General features: G+C 38.0%; 1 long non-coding RNA gene across 1 annotated transcript in view; it reads left to right on the top strand.

The window, feature by feature from the left end:
* LOC144061621 (uncharacterized) overlaps nucleotides 1-7,689 on the top strand; it is a 35,655-nt gene extending 27,966 nt beyond the window's left edge. Inside the window, exons 2-3 of the long non-coding RNA XR_013296223.1 lie at nucleotides 7,257-7,415; nucleotides 7,508-7,689. This is a non-coding gene — a long non-coding RNA (uncharacterized LOC144061621). The remainder of the gene's footprint in view (nucleotides 1-7,256; nucleotides 7,416-7,507) is intronic.
* Nucleotides 7,690-10,553: the final 2,864 nt, after the last annotated feature.

Raw genomic sequence — 10,553 nt, forward strand, 5'->3', positions numbered from 1 at the left:
TTGTAGATTTACTCCGGAGGGCAGGCGATCAGTACCGTCCCCTGAGTTCTTTTCAAAATTCAGCCCCCAGACCCAGTTTCATTTAGCAGCATGAAATTTTGTCGACATAGCAATTGTGAGTGGACGGACAAAAAAGTCTCAGGAAGCCAAACTTGAAAAGAAACAGGAAGTCTGCCATTTTGATCTGAAGCGGCCACTTCATGCAGAAAATCTGGCTGAATTGTTTTTGCCAGCAGAATCACTATTTTTTTTTAAATTCATTCTGATGAAAATTAACATTTAATAAAGGTTCAGAGCTGGCAGTAGCGTACAACCAAATCCTTTTGAAACTCAGCCCTCAAAGCTGCTTCTACTTTGCAACATGAAATTTGGTGGGCATGAGATTTGCAAAACAGACAATAATATAAGAGGGCATGCTCGAAAAGGCACGGGAACCATTTTTGGTTTCAAACGGCCACTTCAAGCAGAAAATCGGACTGATTCGTTCTGGCCAGCAGATGACAAAGCGCAGATATAGCCACGTTTAAAATATGAGCAAAAGCACAGACACAATTGGCTAAATCAAATTAAAAGTCGAGGTCAAGGCCCCGCATTATCAGCTTTAGAGATGAATGGGCCAGCGAAATAAGTGGAGAAGCTGGCTTTAAATGAAAGAAAGGTGACGGGGGAGGAGGAATGGTGAATAAAACGGTAAAAAAAATGACCTCTTTATATCATGCATACTCAAGCGGTGAATATGAGAAATATGAATGATACTACATTTGGTAGGAGTGGTTGCAATACGGTGAAAAACTACGGAGGAGGATTAGGGCTAGTGAAAAGAGAAAAAAAAAGTTTGGCAGGATTCTCACTTTTAAATCAGAATAAGTGAAAATTCTGACTTTAATCTCTGAATTCTCACTTTTAAATCAGAATAAGTGAGAATTCTGACTTTAATCTCTGAATTCTGACTTTATTCTCAGAATTCTCACTTTTAAATCAGAATAAGTGAGAATTCTGACTTTAATCTCTGAATTCTGACTTTATTCTCAGAATTCTCACTTTTAAATCAGAATAAATGAAAATTCTGACTTTAATCTCTGAATTCTCACTTTTAAATCAGAATAAATGAAAATTCTGACTTTAATCTCTGAATTCTCACTTTTAAATCAGAGTAAGTGAGGATTCTGACTTTAATCTCTGATTTCTCACTTTATTCTCAGAATTCTCACTTTTAAATCAGAATAAATGAAAATTCTGACTTTAATCTCTGAATTCTCACTTTTAAATCAGAATAAATGAAAATTCTGACTTTAATCTCTGAATTCTGACTTTTAAATCAGAATAAATGAAAATTCTGACTTTAATCTCTGAATTCTGACTTTTAAATCAGAATAAGTGAGAATTCTGATTTAAAAATTCTCACTTTAAAGTGAGAATTCTGAGATTAAAGTCAAAATTCTCACTTTAAAGTCATCATTCTCACTTTTAAAGTCAGAATTCTGAGATTAAAGTCAGCATTCTCACTTTAAATTAAAGTCAGCCAACTTTTTTTTTTTTTTTTCCTTCTCTTCACTGGCTAATCGTCTTCCGTAATAAACAATTGTGAAGATGACAGAGAATGGAAAAACAGTCATTGGCCTTTTTTTGGAGTCAAACCACAGAATTGGCCTCAAAGTTGTGATACTTTTGGAGGATGTGAAATTTACACAGATTCAACATTTTATTCGGATTCTTTACCTAAATATGAAAGTTAATAGTTGGCAAGTAGTTCATCTGGAGTCACTATCAATCACATTTCAAAACTAATACAGTATAAGAAATACTGTCACAAGACCTGACGGTCTCAGAAACGTGATTGCCTGGCGAGCGTCTTTTTACCAATCGACGGAGGTTGAATTCCAAGCGCAACAGCGGTGGCGACACTGAATTATTTAATGGCGTCTCGGTGGAGGCCATTCAGAGCCAGCTCTCCCCTAACGGAATACTATGAATATTACAAACAATGGTCTTGACAAGCGGCGGCGGCGGCACGGAAGCCAACCGTGCCCCCGGGGGACGAGCGTGTTTTGCCTCGTCAAGCTTCCACTAGACTGGAAAGCAAAATCCTTCAGTGTCCTTGTCGCGGGCAAAAGATACATAGCAGTAAACATTCCTTTACAATTGTTTGTTTTTCGCCATATTGATTGATGGCTTGGATAGGAAAAGACATACTGTACATTTTTGTCCAAAAATTATTGGAGCAGTGAGGCCATTTTTTTTGGGGTTGGACGTCAGAAGACGAGGCAACATTGACGTCACGCGCCCCAAAATGGCCGTTAGCGCAACCGTTTTGACAGCCTAGAAAAGTTGTCACTTTGAGTAAACGGCAAACGCCACACTTTAACAATGATGGACGGCTGTTGTGGACCAGCTGCCACAACGAGAAGAAGCAAAAAAAAAAAAAAAGATTGAGTATGCTCCAGGCTACCAAAAGAGGAATTAATGCTAGCCAATGTTGCACTTTGTACATGGAGGCTAAACCGGCAGATGCTAACTGTTAGCACATGCAAAATGTGGGGGGAAATAATCGGTTTCGTTCATTTGTGCTGCTACGGTTTAATAGATATTACACAGTTGAATTTATAACTGAGCAACACCATAAAGAAGACTTTTTACGGTATAAATGACGGCGGCCGCAATGGCCCCAATCCCTCCCCATCTTCTGTAAATTTCACAATTGCCTGTTTTCCATCTGTTAACAGCTCACTGGTTTAGATTTTTTTTTCTTTTTTTTCCCTGGAGAGCTCAGTATTGTTCATTCGGTAATTTTACCGATTTGACATGTCATCATCATTGCTCTCCCTTCATTTTAAAAAAATTGTTTGTTTTTTTTATTAATTGTGCATGCGTGAGTGTGTATTCATTAATTCACCTAAAACCTATTAAAAAATCCCATACCGTTCACCTAAACCGAACACTTCCAGCCAGAGTCGTGAGGCCGCCAGGAGACCCGAGGAAGGACCAAAGAAAAGAAAAGAAATGGTTTAGATTTTAATCACGGCAAAGACACATACATGCTTCTCCCCCTCACTGTTCATTATTGTCGCAAACTATATACAAAATTGGCATTTGACTTCAAACTAGACATTGCGCAATTTCTCAAGAAATTGCGTGTGAAGGCTGTGAGGCTGAATGGAAAAACAAGAATTATCTGGAATGATATTGAATGATGTGAAGTATAATATAAGTGACGTGGAATGATATACAATGAGCTGGAAATAGCTAAGCATGATGAAGTTGAAAATGGGTTGAATCAATCAAGGAATGTTCAAGTAGTCGGCAGGTAAACGGTTTGAATCGGTGAATAAATGTAGAAATTGTAGTGGAAAAAGCAGAAAGGGGTAGTAAGGTGTTAAGAATCAAATAGGGTATGAAGTAAGGTTTGAAGAATCAAGTAGGGAATCGACTAATAATCATCCCTAAAGTGAAATGAATGAGTTAAATGATTTGAATATCACTTTGAAATGATGTAAATGTGAAATGTTGAATCTGCCGTTAAGAACGAATGGGGAAAATGAGGGTACATCATCGAGAATTGTGGGTAAGGCGTGAATATTTGGAGTAAGAAAAATGGAAGCAAGAATGGCGTAAATATTTGGAATGACGACAATCGGATGAATTATGTGGAAGTAGATAGATGCCCAAAAATGGGATGAATTTAAAAAAAAAAGGCTGAAACGTGAAACGGCTCTGATTGATTTTCCACCTTATTTCAACCTTGTTGTTTTTCCACCTGTTGCTGGTCTGAGTTTTTCATGCTGGTAGGCAAAGACACAGACTTAAAAGTATTGGACCATAGACGGCAATTCATCCAAAAAGATGACTCACATTTGTGAAACGACTTCTCTCAGCTTCACAATTGCTTGTTTTTCACCCCCAGACATCAAAGTGGAGAACTTTAAATGTGGTCTGCACAAGCCAAACCCAAGACTTTTGTTCTGTCTGACAATTAACTTCCCGATGTTCTGTCTCCCACTTGCCCGTTCTTGACAAGTTGACATTTAGCAGCCGGGAAACTTTTTTGCTTTAACGAGGCGACATTTCTTCTTTTGTGTTTTTCCGGGCTTGCCATCTGTCATCAGTCAATAATCTGTAAACTGTCAAACTTGCCGTGGTATTCAAACGGAGCGCTGCTGCGGAATTAGATAAGCGTGCCAGTTTGTCTTTTGCCATCGCTACTCATGATGTGCTCATCACGGCGGCTTAGAACTACTCAGAATGTAACGAAGCGGTTTTGCCAGAGCGCGTACATTCCTGAGGCAGGTGTGTGTAATCTCATTCAGTCATCCCTGGCGAACCCTAAAGAGATTACAATGTATGTTTACCATGGCAGCGGTTTTATCAGAACAGTCCGGTGACAAGCTCATATCAACACAATGACATTCACGGTGGTCCTATATGAACAGTATTTAGTGCATGCAGCCAAAAAATAAATAAATAATAAAAACAGATTTCATAACACAATTTTATAACAATAGATCAATATGTTGTTTCCAAGACTGTTGCTGTGTCAGATGGTCAATAGAGGGTGTCGCCCACTGATCTGTATATATCACTGGATAGCCCATACACGCCCGTCCATGCAAGCCGTTGAAGCCACAGGGCGGCCATTTTACTCCTCCCATCTCGCAAGCACACTACTGTTTAAACGATACGCATACGTACAGATTAGGCATATACAGCTAGTAGGCTTTATTTTTTTTAGCAAGTGGACGGTATGTGCTGCTTTGAAGACCCCCTTTTTCTTTTATCCTTTTATGGCTCAGTTCCTTAGACCCCAATATTAGATTTGGCAGAGACATCTTTTGTTGAATTACAGTTATAATTCTTTAATAAAAAATTATACAAGTTACCTCCTGTAAACATTACATATAATTTATACATGTATTTAAGGCAAGTTGTAAAATGCCTAAAGTCCTCTTGTTTATGTTGAACAAATTTAAAACATATTAAATCATGCTGTTTCTACTAAATGTTGGGAGTGTTAATATGGCGGCCTCGCGGCTTCGAATGTCTTGGCCTATCCGGTTATATACAGATCAGTGGTGTCGCCCCACTGTGGTCAAAATAAATTCTAATATGTATAATAAAACAAAATATTTCAAAATCTAAGTGTGTTTATTTTTATATGAGCAGGATAAATAAATGAAAGCTTTACTATAATGACCCTCTTTAAAAGATTGCACAGAATTTCCAGCGCCCAAACTGGATACGTCAACATAACGGTCGAGTCAAGTGTAGCGAAATTCACTTACTGTCTGCTGGATTTACTCGTTCTTTCTTTCTATCTTTCTTTCTCTTTCTTTCTTTCTCTTTCTTTCTTTCTCTTTCTTTCTCTTTCTTTCTCTTTCTTTCTTTCTTTTTCTTTCAAGGTTCACGTCTCATTGTTAGGTTTGCTAACATCGGTTGCTAGCTTGCTAACATGCTAACTTTGTGTGGCGCTCACTCATCAGATGTCCGTATCGATTGTTGATCCTTCTCCCGTTACGTCTGCTCTTATTTGAGGCATTTAGAATACGTTTTAGATACAGCAGTAATTTAGTCATTCTTGTGAATCAGATAAATGCACACATTTTGTGTTTTGTTTTTTTTTCTAATTGTGCTTAATTCTTGTGGGCTGTTTGTTGTGCAAATGAGCTTTTATGACCTTTTCCTGCCACTTTGTTGCCGTTCAGCCATAACTGTATGTCATCACTAAATGCACTTGTAAACCTCAAAGTTAATTATGCCAGTGGCCCGCCTACTCAGACTGCCCAATGCACAGTAGACCCATTCGCTCGTGTTACACTAACACAGCGAAGGTTTGCCTTTTGAATCCGAGAAGAAACACCGACTCTTTTGCCACGGAGGTCATCTCGGCTTCTAAATTTTGTTTTCGCTCACTTGAAAGCCAATAATACCCCGGAGAAGCTCTGGGAGGCGACATCGGGGATGTTTTATTATCCGATGTCCTTCTTCATCTACCCTGCGAATCCCTTCTCCTTCTCTACAAATATACCCAGTAGGCCGCTTACATCATTTCGACGACTCGCTGCATTTCATTACAGCCTCCAATGAAGCAAGACAAAGGAAAAGGTGCAACATTTGAGTGTTTTTCCCTAACACGTCCACTGTTTTTATTATTTATATTGACAATGTGTACAAATAAGAATGCAGATTCTCACTGCAAATGGCGGATGACTAATATGCACCATACACCATCTCTTTTCCACTGTAAAGTAACCAGATTACATTCTAGACCACTGCTGGTCTGATTGTTATGCACACATAACTTTTTGAGTTATTGTTCTGATGACGCAAGTTTGTGATTGTTATTCCACATATAGCTTATTATGCCACACATCCTGTAGCTTTGAGAATGATTTTTGTTTTGAGAACACGAGAATGGGATTGTTATGCCGCAAACAGCCATGAGATGATTGTTTTGACAACACCAACATTTGATTGGTATGTAACACATTGCTTTAAGAGATTGTTTTGTCAATGCAACATTTTTATACCACACAATTTAGATAGTGATTGTTTTGATGACAGATTTGTGTGATTGCTATGCCCAACAAGGGCGAGGGACTGGTTTGATCACACAAACATATGATTTTTTATCCATGTACAACCACAACAGTGATTTTAAAATAAATGATTTAAATGTTGTTATGCCACGTTAGCTTTGAGAGTGACACAAGCCTGTGATTGTTATGCCATGCACATCACAGAGTGCACGTCATGTAAATTTGCATTCGAATGATGTAAGTGCACCAGCTTAGTGTGTCAACGATCCAATTTGAACAGTGAATAATTACATAATTATTCAGAATTGGACACTTATATAATAACTGACTTGCAATTTGGACAGACATTAAAATTTTCCACAGCTCCGGATGATGTGGTCTTGTTAACGCCTGAAATTACTCCAGACTTTGAGTAAATGCGCACAGCCCCCGACGGAAGTGACAAAAATGTGGGTGTGGAAACCTTTCACCGGGAAAAGTGTGACAATAATGTGGGCGTTGAAACTTTCACCTGATAAAAGCAAGGGTGTCGATATTCCCCATTAAAGTGACGAAAAGCGTCAACATTAAACCCTTTTTATTGGCATCTTCTGAAAAAGTCTGATATGATGGATCCAGCGCTTGCCATCAATTTCTCTTAATAGAAAATCTTTCAAAGGCCAAGTCTAGAGCTAAGCAAACCTTCCGAAATTGTCTTTTACAAAAGTATATATCGTGTTTTACCAGAGGGTGTGTAGTCTGGCTGCTGATTGGACGTTCCAGGTTGCCGTGGAGACCTTCGACGTTAACCCTCAACACTGAATGAACACTGAGGTCCCTCAATAGATTCTGCTGCAGATTCCATGGCTGACTCACTTTTCATGTTTTCCTCATTTTCAAGCACCGGTAAGAAGAAAACTACGAGAAAAGATTACTTGTGAATTGCTCAATGTAAAGCTATAGTACCATCGATCTCATTGTCTGCTGTGTTTTCTCAGGATGTCTTCAGAAAGTGATAAAGTCTTAACTTGGACTCAAATATATCCTCTTGAAGCCTCCAGTGGTTGGAATCTATCTTTAGCTTTCTCAAGCTCCTCTCAGCCGGCAAACAGGCGGCCGGGCTCATTCGCGGTGGCGCATCCTCGCTTGGGAATTTAAATAACAACAACAAACTGATTTTTTGGGCTCAAATATTGTATTTGTAACTTATAGTTTACTTATTTTACTTTGCATTTCTTTTTTTTCTCTCTCTCTCAGAGCTCAGTATTGTTCATTCGATTTGAGATCATCATTGCTCTCCTTTTTAAAAAATAAAATAAAATAAAAAATAAATAAATAAAATGTTTTTTTTCTTTTTTTTAATATATATACATATATATATACATATACATATATATATATATATTTTTTTTTTGTATGTGGGTGAGCATGTGCATGTGCATGTGCGTGCGTGCGTGCGTGTGTATTCATCAGTTCACCTAAAGCCCATTTAAAAAAAAAATCCCATACTAATAATATAATATAATAATAAATTGCCAAATGCAGAAACATCAATGTAAGTTATCACGATGTAGTGGCTCTCGCTAACAGACAGAATTAAGTAACCAGAATTAGGTTTACTTTGCATTTCTTTTGCCTATTAGCATAACCGTCATTGGAATAAGCCAAACTGGCAAAAATATTAGCACAAACTAAAAACCTGGTGGACATATTCACAAGGGGGGAAGTCTTACAGTTATCTATTTTGTTTTATTATGTTTAAATCAGAAAAATATCTGTATAAATATAAATCATATAGAGTAGCTTGAAAAGTAATAATCATAATAATAACAATCTAGCAGACACAGCAATGTATATCACTGTTGTGTTGCCCCCGCCCCCCAAGTCTATCATTTGTTGCTAGGCAGAATTCATAGGGCACAATTCTGGCTGCCCCACTGGCCAATACAAAATACTGCCCTTGCTAGCCACGCCCACTGGACTGTTTTGAATGACCAATTAGGTGCTGAAAAAGACATCGGTTTACTTTCACTGTAATCGATGCTACTATGAATATAAAAATAGAAAGCTCGTTAACTCGTATTAAAATTGACGACTTTTTTGACGGCTTGTCCTGGTCTAACTCAACAAGCAAAAAGGAATCAATCCTTTATTTTTCACCTGTGGAATAATAAGCACACACATGCTTGTGCTGTCTGTAAAGGTTATTGATCGCCACATGCTCGTAAATGTTCTCGTGCCTGTGCGATCTCTCTTGCAGAAAAGCACGGCGCCGCCATTAAGGATGACGAGTGGCTCCGCCTTGTCTATTTGTCAGTCGTTTTTTGTCGTTCACCTCCCGGACGCCATCAGCATCAGTCACATGCACGTTGGCGCCAGACATACGGAATGTGTTATGATGATGGAAAAAGCCATTCAACAGGGAAAATCGGTAAAAAATAATAATAGCAGAACAAATCTGCTTATGTTTTGCCGATTTTTTGGGGGGAGAATAATATTTCAAAGTCACTATCTAAATATTATATCGTAATGTGTTGTGTACAAAAACAAAATTCGCACCAAAAAAGTAGTTTTTTTTTTATCCATTTCAAAATAGCTAATATGCGTCAGTTAAATTGGCTTACCAATTCGGCCTGACCCGTTAAAAACATTCCGTAGTAAAAGTCTCGGAGTTGAAACACCCATATTTCAGTGGGGAAGAAGTTTTGAATCAGAAATACTTGCAAGAATATAATGAAAAGTGTGGGTGCACAACATGTTCATCGGTAAAAGTGAAAAGGGAAGTGTGTGACTGTGTAAACTGTGGTTGTGGGAAAGTGCGGGTGTTAAAACACTCTCATTTTGCAAGGAAAGTTTTGTGTCACAAAATTTGGTGGTCATATCTATCTTTAGTAGACCCCCAAAAAAGTCTTATGAACCCATTGCCAAAAAGACACAGGAAGTCGGCCATTTTGGTTTGAAGTGGCCATTTTAAGCTAATTTCCCAGTAATTCTTGAAAGACAAATTACTAGACATTTGTCTGATTAGCCACAGTTTTTTTTTATTGTTATTTTTATAACAATAGCCTTTTTTTATTGAAATGTTGGAAATAAATCTCTGACTTATTGGTGAATCTGCAGGTGCTTTTTGAGTGTGTTTTTCGTGATGTGTTATTTGGCACTTCTTGACCTTTTCACGCACGTAAAGATGATCGGAGCCGCGCGAGTCCGCTTTAACTCTCCTTTAACGAGGCAGCGGCGGGGAAGAACCCCATCATGTTCCGACCCGATGCTGCTCTGTGACCTTTTCACCATCCGCACCCTGTGCACCCTCTCTCAAGACACTCACACCTCCTTGTGCTTAATGCGGTTTGTGTAAATTGTTGGCTATCAAATATTGAGTAGAAGTTGTCAGGGATGTGCTTTTGTTTTTTTGGAGGGGGCTGGGTGACAAAATGTTGCCGGAAGTATTTGGTTGTCATACAAGTGGAAAAATCTTCACCTTCAAATGTGATCTGAGATGGCAGGTGTGCTTGAAATAGACAGCGCAGGGCTTTAGCGCCCCCTTGTGGTACTACAGAGAACAGTCATCATTTGATCACTACTGATCAACAACTTCACTGCTTTTTAGCAATTGGACTTCTTCTTGTCTTGTTTAATATAAAATAGGTTTGTGTGTGTGTATGTGTACACAATATAGATACAGTAATGTTTATTATGTTCTATATTAAATAATATAATAGTAATAATTATATTTCTTATTTGCTATTTAAATACAGGATGGGTATAAATATGTATTAATGTTGTGCATCTCTCCACACAAGATGATTCAATACGATTCTCGATACAACGGGTACAATAAGATTGAACGATGTTAACAATTTTAAAATGGAATGATTCAATTCGGTTCAATTCAGCGATTACGATTGGATTCAGTATGCCATGTTTATTACAAATATGCAACAACTACCTCTCCAAAGCCCAAACTATCCACGTTAATTAAATTTGAAGAAACAATCATCATCATCAGCAACATCAAACAAATTTATATCTGGTGTTCATTTA

Source organism: Vanacampus margaritifer, chromosome 12, assembly GCF_051991255.1.
Source record: "Vanacampus margaritifer isolate UIUO_Vmar chromosome 12, RoL_Vmar_1.0, whole genome shotgun sequence".
NCBI lineage: Eukaryota > Metazoa > Chordata > Actinopteri > Syngnathiformes > Syngnathidae > Vanacampus > Vanacampus margaritifer.